We start from the raw sequence: 12,477 nt of genomic DNA, 5'->3' as shown, positions 1-12,477 counted from the left end.
TGTGCATGTGCTGGAGATGTGGAAATGGCTTCACCCAGCTCCCTAGTCCCTGGTGCAGGAACTTCATGCTTTCACTGACTCGAATCAAGCGCCCCTCCTTTGTCTGAGGCCTCTGTCCACTTTCCCCTCTACTCTGTCTGTGTTCAAGCTGTCTGAACAGAGTTTGATCCCTCCGGAGTTTGATCTCAGACAGTGTTGTGTTTTAAAACCCCTTAATTCAGAGAGCTGGCTTTCTGGGGGAGGGTCTCACTGAGCAATGGCGGGTGCAGACTTGCCCCAGAAAACATTCATGCGATCATGCAGCAGCAGCGGTTCGGAGAGTTTGGCAAATAACAGCACACAGCCAGCACCAGCTTTTGCCACACTCTGGCATCCTGGTCCCAGTACCAGCAAACGTGGCTGCTCTCTGGGGTCCTCTGGGACTTTTGCCTGTGGAGAGGCCATATGACCTCTACCAAATGTACTCCAAGCAGAGGAACCGCTTCTCCCCATGTTGCACACGGACCCCTCAGACTGCACTGCCTGCTCCTGGGGATTTGCCCTATTTCTTCACCAGACCACTGCCAGGAACTGAGCTTTGATACTTCAGACTCTGGGCTCCATTGTTTATAGAATCCCGGTGGTATTGAAACCCTCTCCTTTCTCCCCATCAGTGGTTTGGGGGAACAGATTTCTTGTTCAGTCCCCGGCTAGTGTTTTCACTCTTTCTCACCAGCTACTTTTGGGGGGAGTGCTTTTCTTGCACCATCCCGGTGTGCCGCGCTCTCCCCCTTTCTCCCTCTCTGTCTGCCTTCTCTCCCTGAAAACTGCTCCCTATCCTCTGCTGCTTTCTCTACCCCCCTTCACCTCTTTGAACCAGGTAACTGTCGAGTTCTGTAACTCAAATCATGCAGATTGTTGTGTTCAACCTCAGATCCATTTCCTAGGTGTTCAAAATGGTTTGTTGCTGATCTAGCTGCATTTCAGGAATGAGACAAGCTCAGGGTCTCCCTGCCGCCCCTCCATTTTCAGTTGTTTTTTTTGTTAAATCCATATTCTTTGCTCCATCTAAATATATTTTTATACCTGACTTAGTAGGAAACAGTATCTAATTTTGGTTGAACATTCAATTGAGGTTGCTATAATATTTAGTGCTAAGACAGGTTCAAAACCACAACATACACTAAAATCTAAATTCTGGAGTCAGCAGATGATCAGTGGCTAAATCAAGGTCAAATGTACAATAAGAATTACCCACATTAGGGTGAAGGAAATTTGAGGACCAGAATCGCTGACTAATTTCCAGGACCATACCAAATGGATCTAACATGAACATCAGGTGATAGAACAAGACTGCCGGAAAATGTGAGTGAAAGAAATTCCTACGAGCGGACTCTTCTGTCCTTCTGTTGTGAAGGCTGACAAATACACCCTTGTTTGTTCAGATGTGTACAGATTAAATGCACAATGTGGTAAGACTAGTATCTGGTGAACAATGAAGAGTGGACAAAACTTACTTAAATCTCGTCTTGAGAAAGGCCAGTCATAAAGAAAGAAATATAGAAATCTATGTGAACAGTCGTACAGGCAGCTATCCCATGTTACTATAATTTAATTATTATTTTTTAATGTTTATTTTTAGAGGAAAGACTGCAAATGGGGGGAGAGGCAGGGAGACAGGGAGACACAGAATCCAAAGCAGGCTCCAAGCTCAGAGCTGTCAGCACAGAACCTGACGCAGGGCTCGAACCCACGAACCATAAGATTATGACCTGAGTCGAAGTTGGACACTTAATCAACTGAGCCACACAAGCACCCTGCATGTTACAATAATTTTAAGCAAATGCTGTACTTCAACATGATTCATTATGCTCAACAAATGCTGTTGAATGAGATCTATAAACCATTTTTCCCACCCTTCCTTCAAATTCCAACTTTCAGCTCAGAGTGCACTGTTTGTATAATCAAAGTTACTCAAAGCCTTTCCTTTCGAAAAGGTTAGCACCTGACACATTGGGGAAACCACAAAACTAGCTTTAAACTGCAGCATTTTATTTTTAACACAAAACACAAACTATCACTCTTTTCTAATACTTTGAATTGAAGAAAGTAGAAAGGTGTTCAAATACCATACCTTTAGAATATTCTTGTTTTCCTTGAAATAGGTAGAAGAAAGCACTTCTTAGAACCAGTTGAAAAAATTACATGGCAGTGATAATCATTATAGAGTAAACTTCTTTCTAAAAATGTCTCTAGACACTCAGCATAGGTGCCTTCATGCACTCAGTTCAATGATGTCATTTTTATTTTTTAGCAATGATGAAACCCTGATTCTGACAGACTCCATTCCTTTCTCAAAAAATCAACTCCATAATAAGGTAGATCTGATTCTACATCCATTTAACTCCTGTCAAAGTTATCACAAGTAATTTGCTTTCTAATGAAAATAACAAAAGGGCCATGTCTCATTTTGCAGGCAATTTTTAGTAGAAAACACAAGGGACTGAAATACGAGCAACTTATTTTCTGGTGGTAGGATTTGTTTGTTGTAAAAAAAAAAATAAGTAGAAAGCTGAGATTGGAAGGTGAGCAGAACTAACTGAGCTCTTGAGAGAAAAGACAAGTCATTTTTATCCTTGTATTCCCAAACCTAGTGTGTGGTATAATGCTCAATTATTGCTTGTGTAATGAAGGAATGAATGGATGACCAGACTATGGAAATTCCCACAGGGGTTTTGGCTACTATACAAAGTCAATCCCCAAGTTTCTTTTCCTTCCTTCCCTTTTCTTCCCTTTCCTTCCCTTTCCTTCCCTTTCCTTCCCTTTCCTTCCCTTCCCTTCCCTTCCCTTCCCTTCCCTTCCCTTCCCTTCCCTTCCCTTCCCTTCCTTTTCTCTTCTCTTTTCTTTTCTTTTCTTTTCTTTTCTTTTCTTTTACAATCATGAAGGAGATCAATGAGGTCAGAGCTTAAAGATACACTTTGCATGTTTAACATGTCACTTGAGAAGGCCCCAATGAAAAATTCATTCTTTCATTGAATAAATATGTATTGAGAACACACTGTGTTTCATAACATTTGCTGGGCTTGTGAGACACATTCAAGGATATTACATATATTTCCCTTCTTTCATAGGGCTTCAGTATAATGGAAGGTAGGCATTAATTAAATAGCTCTTTAAATAGATAATTTGTGACAGTGCTGTGGAAGAAAATATGAAGGACCGTGGCAGTGCATAAGGGAACTCTGATCTGGTTGAAGAAGTGGTGAAGACACTATTCCCGAGAACGTGGGGCTTGAGCTAAGATCTAATGTTTGAGGATGAGTTGACAATGACAGGGAATGGAACTATGATGGGAAGTAGTTAGATGGGAAGAAAAATGAAGGTATCAAAACTCTGAGGAAGGTTGAAGAGTCATTGTGACTTGGAAAAAAGTTATTTCTAAAGCTATGGACAGAGTGAACATGCCAAATGGAACAAGGTATACCTACATGAGAGTAGGGAAGTCCTGATGTGCCCAGACTCCACAACATTGTCTGAGGTAACAAGCATCCCCTACCAGACCAGAGCCCTAATCCTAGTGGTGTCTCACCCAAAGCAACCGCTGCTTACACCTAAGCCAGATACAACTGTGCCTTCCTAAACAGAATTTCCGATGTCTCACTTCTAACACTGGCCCGTATTCACAACTTAGGTGTGTAACACATAAGCCACTCAGATCAAATCTCTCCCTCTTTTAGCATGAAAACTTTCTTTTCTTCCAAATTTTCTCCATTGCTTCTATTACATACCTTCATAGTAACTTTGCTACATATCCTTTCACCTGGTCTGATGAGACTTTCATCAAACAGGCAAGTCCAACCATACCTTTTCTCCATGTAAGCTTCAATCATCTTCCATAAACCACAGGAACCCCGGATTCCTACTTGGACATTTGAACCCCTTATAATTTGAACCCAGCCTAACCCTTCATCCTCATATGTGACTTTTGCTCTATGCAATTTATAACTGTGTGACGGAAAATTGCTTTGGGTTCTATAAAAATATAGCATACCTCTCTCTTCTTGTAAGTAAATGGCATTTTTCCTGATTAAATTAGCTTCCTGACTCTGCTTCCTTGCCTGCTTCTCTTAACATTTGCTTCCAAAGCCAACTATGGTTGTATCTTCTCTATAAAAAAAATTCCCTGATGGTTAAGTAGGGGGGTTTAAATAGGGGTTAAACAAATGGGCTTTGGATTTTGATAGATATAATAATGAATCCCAAATCTTCCTCTTATGAGCTATGGAAATAAGATACTTCCTCTTTGATCATAATAGTTACTGATTCAAATGAGGACAATTATACCAATATTCATCAGGGAGGACTCAAGGAGCACTACATACATGAAGCACATAGCAAACAAGCTGTGACATAATGAATATATCATAGTTGGCACTAATACTTATTGTTATTTGTTACTGTTATTTAGATGACTTTTTATGTGTTTTGACAGTTCATCTGTCATGACACTAAACACATGAGACTGAAAATGCATTTTTGCATACCCATGTATCCCCTTAAACTTCAAGATCCTTAGGGCAAACACTTGAAACCCAGAATTAGAATATAGACACTACCATGTCTGTTCAACATTCACTATTTTCTAAACAATAAATATGCTTTTATTTTTCTTTCTGACTAAATATCTGTATTCAGGTAAAGCTCATAACTTCCCAACTCATTAGCTGTGTAGGTGTTAGAAATTCTCCATTAGTGTCAAAAAAATAAAGCCAAATTACAAAGCAATTAGCCAATTGTATTTGGGTTTTTTTCCCCCCTTTTGGCTCATTTGAAATAAAGACAGACTAAATAACTTTTCCACTTTGCCTTTGATTTTTTTTTTAATGCACGTATTGTATTTTGGGTATAAATAGAAAAATTACATCTTTTCAAGTTTGTAAAATATGCTGAATTCAATAAAATTATGTGTACTTATCTATGAATTCTGGAACAGATAATAAATGCTTTTAGGACAAAGTCTTTGACTAGTCTAAAATGTTAAAATGTAGTTTTTGTTACTAAAAATCTCAATCTTTTTTCAAACTCTCTACAAGACTTTGTTAAACATTGATTCTCTGGCATTAGAGGAAACTCAAGAGTCTTAAAAGTCATATACTGATAAAGTTTTCAGCTTTTGAAGTCAAGAATGTAGACTCAGAAACTAAGAGGCAAGCCAGTGATATCTTCTCAGCTCAACTCCCTGTATATAAGTTAGCATGTTAGTAGTAGATGAATATGAATGCCAAATTCTCATTGACATACAAATATAAGCTCTTTCCATTTCCTTGTCTTTGCTCTGTTAGAAGTACCTCATTCAGCCCCCTTTTGGGTAGGATTTGAGGATGGATGGTTAGGATGGGAAGCTATCTTCTGGGGAGCAGACTGAATTCTTTCTTTTTTACTAGTAAATATCAACTACACAGTTGCCCATTATGAGAGGAAAATATTTTAATTTTGTTTTGTTCTTCACTACTTGGTTTTAATTGATTATTATACAGGTTACCGATTGGCTTTCAAGTGTTTGTATTCCAGGAGAGATATTGATACAATTTCGTGGCAGGGAACAAAGGGCTGTGAACTGGAAAAACATGGAGTCTGAAAAATGTAGGAGAAACAGGGACACATGGGTATTAGGATTCCTCTAACAGTAACATGGTCCAGAGAAAAGACACTTTGTGAAAGAACTTGGTAATAGAAAAAAAAATTGAATGTAATTGCATCATTTTATTTCTGAGGAACTTCACGGAATAGAAGTTCTTCGAAATCATTCATAGCTCAGGTTCCCATTAGTCAAAGTATTGCCCCAACTTCACCAACAGCCTTGATCAGCTTGTCTCCTAACGGGCCAATGGGCCAGTGCCATGAGAATTTGCTCTTGAGCCAGCTACACTAAGTAATGCTCCTCTGCAGTTCATCTTTGAGAAACTGTAAGATCAAATAAGCCCCTGAGCACCTAGTGGGATAGGACAGGAGATCCTGCCTCTTATACTTGGGGGTTAAATTATGATTATGTCCAACCTCCAACAGCTGAGACAATTGGGAATAGTGATTCCTGATATACATAGATTATCATTATGTAAATTCATGTCTTTTGTACTTCTAATTATTCATAAAGGATTGTAACAATGACTCATGTAAAGAATGCAAGAAATCTGCATTGTAAGAGAGATATACTAATCTTTTACATGATAGGAGCCTCAATTGGATTATATATTAAAGGAATAATTAATTTCTCAATAATTTTAAGAGACTTAGTGGTTCCATGGGAGATTTCAGGAAAATGTCTAAATAGCTGAGGTTGAACAGATTCGTGTATTTCACATGCCAGCTGATTGCCTCAAGTATAAATGGATCCAGTTATAATAGAGAACTACCCCAATTTGTTGACCATAAACCACCCTTTGATAACAATTCTTGGATGGCATGCTAGATGACCTAGCTTCTTTGGTCTGGCTGTGTGGTACTGAAAGTCATCTTGGTACTGACAAGTGACCAGAAAATTCATTTTTACAAAAATAATATATATTTTTCCCCTATTAGACTACAGGTTGAATTGAGCTAATAATTGGTTGGTTTTAGTAAAGAATAGGAAACAATCTTTAATATCTTTTCCAATTATAAAATAATATGCATATCTCAATGGCCAATTTTAATATTTAATGCTCGTTTTTATAGCCCTGTTTCTCAAAAGGGAAGTTAAATATGGATCACAGAAGATACTGCTAAAAATGATCTACAAGCTTATTCAAGATGGAAGACTGAGCATTCAGTTTTACTGCCTTTTGTTCCCAAACTTCCTTTGGGATTATAGAAAGTTATAAAAGAAATTAGGAAGCTAACTGCAGGAAAACAAGAAGTCAGTGGACCAGAATATTTGAGGAAATCTGGAAAATTTCAAGCAGATGGGTTGATATTAATAGAGAAATTCACAATCCAAAACACCAGAGGTAAGAACAATCTTCACTGAGGGAACCCTGGAGGCACTGGAATCTGAGCTAATTGTACTAAAGGACAGGCATGGGACACAGGGCAATTATGAGTATAATTAATTAAAGAACTCTATCAGGAATAAGTGGACCAGTTAGGATTTCGCCATTTCATTACCCTTTCTCCTCCTTTGTAGTACAAAATGGCAGTTTTTTAGTCCCAAGATAAAAATGTATGAACAGCTCTCTGTAGGAAGGATATGGAGGAGCCATAAAGATAGACTCAACAAATTTTGTAAGAATGACATTATTCAGATTATATTCTCTAACCACAAAGGGATTAAGCTAGAATTTGTTTGATTAACGTTTTATTAAAAACGAAGACGATAACTACAAAATCCCAAACTCCAAAGTATTAGTGAAGATATTTTACTATTTCAGGGTCAAAGAACTCAGAATGCAAATTGGAAAATATTTTAAATGGAAAGGTAATGAAGCTATACTTTTTTTTTTAATGTGGACTACAGCTAAGATAGTGTTTTGAGAGAAATTTATAGGCCGATTTTATGTATTAGAAAATATGTAAAGATTGAAACTGGTTTAAGCATTCTCATAAAAGTTGAGAAGAAAGTCAAATCAAATCCAAAGAGTGTACAAAAAAATAAATGCCAATGATAAGAGAAGGAATAAACAAAATATAATGCAAATATAAGTGGATAATGTAAACAAAACTAAAAGTTTGTTTAAAAAAAATTACTGTTTACTTATTTTAGAGAGACCGAGACAGAGTGCAAGTGGGGAAGGGGCAGAGAGCGAGGAAGACACAGAATCCGAGGCAGGCTCCAGGCTCTGAGCTGTCAGCACAGAGCCTACCTAATACGGGGGCTCGAACTCACCAGCTGTGAGATCATGACCTGAGCCAAAGTCAGACACTTAACCAACTGAGCCACGGAGGTGCCCCAAAGCTGTTTTTTGTTTTTTTGTTTTTTTTAATACCAATAAGATTAGTAAACCACTAGAGAAAACATAAAAAATAAAATAAAAATGATATAGATTAGCAATTTTGGACATGAAAATGAAACATAAATAATTCCAATATCAAATGATGATAGTATATTATTACCAACTTTCTGATACTAAAATTTATAATTTGAATGGAGTAGAAAAATTCACTGGAATAAATATAAATACAAAGCTTAAATAAAAATAAATACAATGTTTGATTACCTCAGTGCTTGTGAAAATATTGAGCCCATTGAGTTCTTTCACAGTAAAAAACTTAGGACCATATGGCTTTTCTAGAAAATTTTTCCAATACCATAATTCCCAGAATAGAAAAAGGGGAATAATTATCTGTTTATAAAACTAATTTAATTTTGATTCCTAATATTATTTTTCAAGAAAAAAAGTATTGACCCATCTTTCTCAGAAACTTAAATACAAAGATGTAGCTATATATGAAAAATATATTAATTAATAAAATTAACACAATAATTAGTAAAATTCACCACATTCATAGAAAAGAGAAAAAAGAGTAAACAATTTTAATACATGTACAAAAGGCATTTGACAATGTGTAACCCCCATTTATGATTTAAAAAAAACTAGAAATAGAAGAAATTTTCCTCAATCTGAAAAAGAATAGCTTCAAAATCTTACAGCCCACATTATGCACATTATGTGCACATTAGGCACAATGGTGAAATACTGAATTTTTCCCCAGAAATTGTTAAATAATATCCATTCTATACCATATTTCTTTAAGTCAAGGAAAAGAAATAAATAATATCATGATGTGAAAGCAATGACAGCATCACTACTTACAGATGAAATGGTTATGCAGATAGATAATGCAGACATCTACAAACTATTAAAATTTAATGAATTTTTAGCAAGTTTACTGGATACAGATCAATTTAAAAAATCAAATACAGTTCTATATACTAATACCAAATAGTTAGACAATAAAATGAATAATTCACCGTAGAAAATCATTCAATATCAAACAATAAATTTAAACAAGTTCTGAAAAATCCTTAAACAAAAAGCTGTAAAAATACCGTCGAGAAGAATTAAAGAATTTCAGTAAATGAAAGCGTGCACCATTTTCATAGTTTTCAGCTGCAATATTGTAAGGATATTTCCTTCTAAATTAAACTATATTTTAAGGCACCTGGGTGGCTCAGACAGTTGAGCAATCTTGATATGGACTCGGGTCATAATCCCAGGGTTATGGGATCAAGCCCCTTGGTGAGTCTGTGTGCTGAGCATGGAGCCTGCTTGGGATTTTCTCTCTCTCCCCATCTGCCCCTCTCCCCAACTCAAGCTCTCTCTGTCTCTGTCTCTGCCTCTGTCTCTCTCTAATTAAAGAAAGGAGTTTAACAAAAATAAAAAAAAATAAAGTATATATTGAATGGAATCTTGATCAATTATTCCAGCAGGATAGTTTATTGAAATTGACAAGCTGAACTTTTAAGTTTCAGAAATACAAAGAACCGGGACACCTAGGTGGTCCACCCAACTCTTGGTTTTGGCTCTTGTTGTGATCCCAGGGTTGTGGGATTGAGGCTTGTGCCAGGCTATGCGCTGGCAGCATGGAGCCTGCTTGAGACTCTCTCTCTCTCTCTCTCTCTTAAAAAAAAAAAAAAAAAAAAGGAAGGAAGGAAGAAAAATACAAAGAACCAAAATTAAAGAAGAGCAAAGTTGAATTATCCATACTAACAGAACTCAAAGCTCTTTATGAAATAATAAATTATATATAATAAGTCTTTTCTATCTTTATTTCTATCTCTATATCCCTGGTTTCTGGTAATAATCGGTCTTTTGACTCTGGTGCCTAACAGAGTTCCTAAAACGCTTGTCATCTCCTAGGGTGCTAGGATCATCTTTTGTTCTAATATTTGGTCTTTGCTCTTGGTGTCTTACACAGAGGTTCTAACTCATAAACATAGGAGCATCTTTGTTCTAATACAGCAAATCTTGGTAGGTTCTTGAATGTTAGTTGGTCACCAACAAGATCAAGTATAGTTAGAAATTTGGTACTTTTAGCCCCACCCGCATTTTCTGGAGAGAGGAAAGAGGCTGGAAAGTGAGTGAATAATTGATCATGTCTACATGATGAGACCTTCACAAAAATCCACATAGTACAGGATTCTGGGATCTTCTGGGTTGATGAACACATCTACATGCCAGGAAGGTAACACACTCCAACTCTATAGGGACAGAAGTTCCTGTGCTCTGGACCCTTCTAGACCTCACTCTGTGTACTTCCTCATCATGCTGTTCATTTGTATCCTTTAAAACATCTTTCATAATAATTCCTTAATAAAAAGTAAACTGTTTTCCTGGGTTCTGAGAGCTGCTCTAGCAAATTATTGTACCTAAGGTGAGATTTGTGGGAACAACAATTTGTAGCCAAGTAGAACAGAAGTTGTGGGCAACTGGTGACCCACTACTTGCAGTAGCTATCTGAAGTGGAAGACAGTGTTTTGTGACTGAGCCCTTAACCTGTGGGGTCTCCACTAAGTTTTATTAGTGTCAGAATTGTATTGAATTGTAGGACACCAAGCTGGAATTGAAAAATTAGTCAAAGCGAGAAGAAATTCATATCTCTGGTCATGAACGTGTTCTGTGTGGGTGTGTAAAGAAAAACAGTGAGTTTTTCCTATACACCATTACAAAACTATGGTTATGTTTTTCATTGGGTTATTTGATTGGGTTGTTTTTTTAAAAATCTTTATTTATTTATTTAGAGTGCTCTCTTGAGCATAAGGGAGGAGCAGAGAATCCCAAGTAGGCTCTGTGCTGTCGGTGAGAAGCCTGATGTGGAGGTTCAAACTCTTGAGCCATGAGATTATAACCTGAGCCCAAATCAAGGGGGTTGGACACTCAACCAACAGAGCCACCCAGGCACCCCACAAAACTATCGTTATTAAAACACAGTGCTATTTGCAGAAGGATAGATATATTGACTAATAAGATCAACTGAAGCATACAGAAACAGATCCACACAGATTTCATTTCCTGAATACAACAAAATCTCCACTTCTGTATAATGTAATGTACTCAATTATTATGAATTATGCCACACATGGTGCTGAGTAAATTAATATCCATTTGAGAAAAAAATGATTCTCAACACCTATTTCATACCGTCCACAAAATCAATTCCAGATCGATGACTGGTCTAAACATAAAGAATAAAATATAAAACATTTAGAGGAGAATTTAGAAAACACCTTCGTGACCTTGGATTAGGCAAAGTTACTTGTCTCAATATTTCCTGACTGGAACAGAAAACATTAATCACAAAAGGTGAAATTGATCATTTTAACTTAAAAATTAATTAGGAACTTTAAAAATTAAAAACTATTGTTCATCAAAAGGGACCATTAAAAGAGTTGGAATCAATATAGATATATAGGTATAGAGGTAGATATGTAGGTAGAGGCATCTAACAATGAACTCATATAAGAGATGGATACAGTTAAAAAAGATGATACAAGGCTCCTGTATCCAAAAAAAAAAAAAAAAGACAGACAACCTAATGGGAAAAGTAATAATAATAAACACATGTCTTGAACATGCACTTAACAAAGCCAAATGGCCAATAAACATATGAAAGATGCCACACTCTCCATCAGTTTGGGGGGAAATGTGATTCCACATCTAACCATTGGAAACCTAAATGAGAAAAACAGTAAAAATCCAATTGGCAAGGCTATGAAGCGAATTCCAACTCTCATAATTGCCAATGGGAGTAAAATTGCGTTGGAAAGCTGTCTAATAATATCTGAATAATAACTGAAACTGAACAATTTCATACTCTATGATCCTGCAGTTCCAGTTTTTGGTATATATGCAAAAGAAATGTGACATATAGTCATAAAAAAGGGTGAGCTAGAATGTCCATAAGACAATTCTTCTTAATAGCTTCAAACTAGAATCAAACCACATGCCCACCGAGAGTAGAACTGATTTTTTTTAATTCATACAACAGAATACTATTCAGCAATAAGGATGAAAGCTTAGCCATGACACAGAATGATAACACGGGTAATATGAGTATCCACCGAATGTATAGAATTAATCTCACAAACTTAACGTTGAACGAAAGAAGCCAGAAACGAAAGAGAACACACTGCATGCTAACTAGAAGTAAGGTTAGTTGGTTCTTGGAGGAAGGGGTGGGATATGATATTAATAATTGGGGTTATTTAGCTTTTTTCTTTGGCCCCATAAGTGAGACAGGAAGGCTGTAGACAGAAGGATTAGGGAAATGTTTCTCTGTTCCTCCTCTAGATTGGATCATGGATAATGCTCTAGCAAAATAACCACCCCACTAATCTCTAGTGAGGGCCTACTTAGCAATAAATTGTTAATGTGAACTACCACCCTTTTGATAAATGTGGCTATAAAACTTTGTTATTTTTATCTGGCTGTTGCCTTGGGTTGGATGTTGTATAGGAATTTCCTTAGAATAAATTTCTAAGAGGAAAATTCCTAGGTTAAAATACATAATATTTAATATTCT

The sequence above is a fragment of the Lynx rufus genome, unplaced genomic scaffold (genome assembly GCF_022079265.1).
Source record: "Lynx rufus isolate CCGP_SWC_20201006 ecotype Redwood Valley unplaced genomic scaffold, mLynRuf1.p SCAF_17, whole genome shotgun sequence".
Lineage (NCBI taxonomy): Eukaryota > Metazoa > Chordata > Mammalia > Carnivora > Felidae > Lynx > Lynx rufus.
Note: the sequence above shows the minus strand (reverse complement) of the source record.